This window comes from Triticum dicoccoides, unplaced genomic scaffold (assembly GCF_002162155.2).
Source record: "Triticum dicoccoides isolate Atlit2015 ecotype Zavitan unplaced genomic scaffold, WEW_v2.0 scaffold222251, whole genome shotgun sequence".
Classification (NCBI taxonomy): domain Eukaryota; kingdom Viridiplantae; phylum Streptophyta; class Magnoliopsida; order Poales; family Poaceae; genus Triticum; species Triticum dicoccoides.
In genome coordinates, this window is record NW_021242542.1 from 1 (window position 1) to 2,991 (window position 2,991).

A 2,991-nucleotide genomic window follows, 5' to 3' on the forward strand; every position below is an offset into this window, starting at 1 on the left:
GAGGTGGAGCGGCTTCATCTTGCATGGAGCTTCGGTGGAGATGTCAAGTCATGCCTGACCGACAGGTGCTACGCTTTGTCATGCCTGGTCGGCGGGTGCTACGCACGACAGATCTTCCAAGGACTTCAAGCTGTGTCGGCTGGTGGTACTTGGCAGCATGGCGCTGAGGTGTATCAGTGGCAACCACGACGTGCTCAGCTGTTTACGCGCAGGGAGGAGGTGCCGTTGGGCGCCGTGTGGTGGCGTCGACGATAGCTAGACCAAACAAGGTTGATGCATCAGCATAGTTCTGAAGATGGAGCGGTGGCAGTTGGCGGCGGTGGCCTCTGAGAGCACGCCGGATCAGTGTGTGCCCCAGACCCGGCAAGTGGCTAGGTTGAGGTCTCAGGTCTTAGATATTAGGCTTGGTTGCGAGGTCTGTGGTATTAGACCCGGACTGTCAGCATCCCTTCATCAACTGGATAGGGGTAGTGGCGGATGTTGTCTAGACGGTGACTTCAAACTTACTGTTGTATTTCTTTGTAAGGACTTTTGTGGATAATTAATAAAATGGTTGCATGCATCGTTCAGATGCAGATACAGAGACCGGGGTCTTTCTCCATTTTAAAAAAAAAAATTGGGATAGAGGGAGTACAACATACTGTGTGCTAGTATCGTACGTACGACCGTACCCAGCGTTGATTAGTTTACGTCTTCTATGATGGCGTAGATCCTACTACCTCTCTTTCGTCCGTCTATATAACATGCAAGGTACACCGCACTTCTTCAAGCAAAACAAGCTTACTGATCTTGCAGTTATTCAGGCCTTACTTGAGCTCCACACTGATCCACAAATCATAAGCAAATCCCTCCCCGGCTAGCAGTTCATCGTATGGCTGCTCCTGTTATTGCTGACCTGCGCAAGCCTCGGCCTTACACCCCCAGCCTCTGGGGCGACTTCTTCCTCAACCACACCCCATGCACTCCATCACAGGTTTAATTATGGATACCTTCTGTATTTTGAAATAAAGGAAGTTCGCTGCACCAACACATTCGCTACTTCGACTTTTTTTATGGCATATATTGTTTTCCTAGGTGTTCATGTATGAATGTTTTTAGTTCTTTCAAAGCGCTCCTCAACCCGAGCATGTATGCGCTCTTACAAATTTCCAAGATGATATAAGTTTTCCTGCCTCGCAGTATTTGGCAATGAAGGAGATGGCGAGTATCAAGAAGGAGCAGGTGAGAAAGATGATCTTGGCCGCTGGATCTTCTACTGATCTACCTATGAAGCTGGAGCTTGTCGATGCGCTGCAACGGACCGGTGTGGCCTATCACTTTGGCAAAGAGATCCAAGAGTTACTACGTGGCATGCAAGGTGATGAACAAGGATTTGGTGATGACCTCCACATAACCGCGTCGCGGTTCTACTTGTTTTGGAAGCATGGGTACCACGTCTCTCCTGGTATAATTATCATTATAATGGTTAATTCCTGCATATACGTACAACTACATTATTTCAATTCAAGTATTAGATATTGGGTACATATAAGCCATAATATATGCCATACTTACTTATTGCATATGTGTTTCTGAAGTTCAGAGATGACCGAGGAAACTTTGCAAGCAATGATGTGAACTCATTGTTGGCACTGTACAACGCGGCCTATCTTAGGACTCGTGGGGAAGAAGTGTTGGATGATGCTATTATTTTCACCAAGAGCCGTCTACAATGCATGTTAGAACATCTAGAACCGTAGTTGGCAGAAGAGGTCCGGTGTACACTGGAGACACCTAGTTTCAGGAGAGTTGAGAGAGTGGAAACTAGACGTTACATCCCGGTGTATGAGAAGAAGTCAACACGAGATGAAGACATATTGGAGTTTGCTAAGTTTGACTTCAACATTTTGCAAACACTCTATTGTGAGGAGTTGAAAGCTCTTACTATGTAAGAAGATTAACTAAAATTTAAATAGAAAAGTGACCATGATAATTTCTATTTACATAGTATATATGACTTGCGCTAATACATATTTAACTACTAATTTACAGTTGGTGGAAAGACTTCAAATCGCAAATGGATATAAAATTTGCACGGGACAGAATGGTGGAGCTACACTTTTGGATACTTGGAGTTGTCTATGAGCCGCAATATTCCTATTCACGTGTAATGCTAACAAAACTGCTCATATTTGTGTCGTTATTTGATGACTTCTATGACAACTATAGCACCACAGAAGAAAGCAACATCTTCACCGCAGCCATGGAAAGGTACATTCACTTTTTTTTGATAGTCTTTATCGACCTTTCACAAAGACAATGAAATGCAAAATACTTATCATACATAAATCTCTCCACTTTGTTCTTAATTATTCAAGTTCCCAGCAAACAGAGGCCGTTAGGTGATAGTCGGAGCGCACACCCTGTACTTTTGAAGCAAAACAACACAACTTTAGCTAGGAAACTCTTTTCCTTATGAAAAGCTCTCCGAAAACAATGTTTGACTTGCATTTGTTGAGGATATAGATAGCGTTCCTTCCAAGCAAGGATCAAACTCTGATATTGGCTATGATTGGGCCGAACAGTGGTAGAATACTTTAAAAATATGTAAGATTTCATCTTAGGTTCGCCTCTTTTGCTGCCTCTCCCCACCCCACCTCCTTTTTCCATTTTACCGATGTTCCCATTTTCTTACAAAATAAATCTTGTTTTCTTTGGTAAGTTAATAAGTATTGATTCAGCTGGCCGCCAAAGTATATTTTCGGTACATAATCACATTAACAATAAAATAGCAGGAAAATCAGCATGATTGCGTACAGAACTTGTGATTGTAAAATGCTTTAGAAAAAAACATCCTACATGTAATTGTTTTCACCAGCTTGATATATAGCTATAATTGTGTAGAAGACATATATTTCTCTTTCAGAAGTCATAATTGTGTAGAACACGTATATTTTCTTTCAGAATTAACTTGATCAGTAGCATTTTCTGCCAAAAATATGTATTAATGTC

General features: G+C 42.4%; 1 pseudogene; it reads left to right on the forward strand.

Moving 5' to 3' along the window:
* Positions 1-1,189: 1,189 nt before the first annotated feature.
* LOC119345292 lies at positions 1,190-2,250 on the forward strand (annotated as a pseudogene).
* The last annotated feature ends 741 nt before the right edge of the window (positions 2,251-2,991 follow it).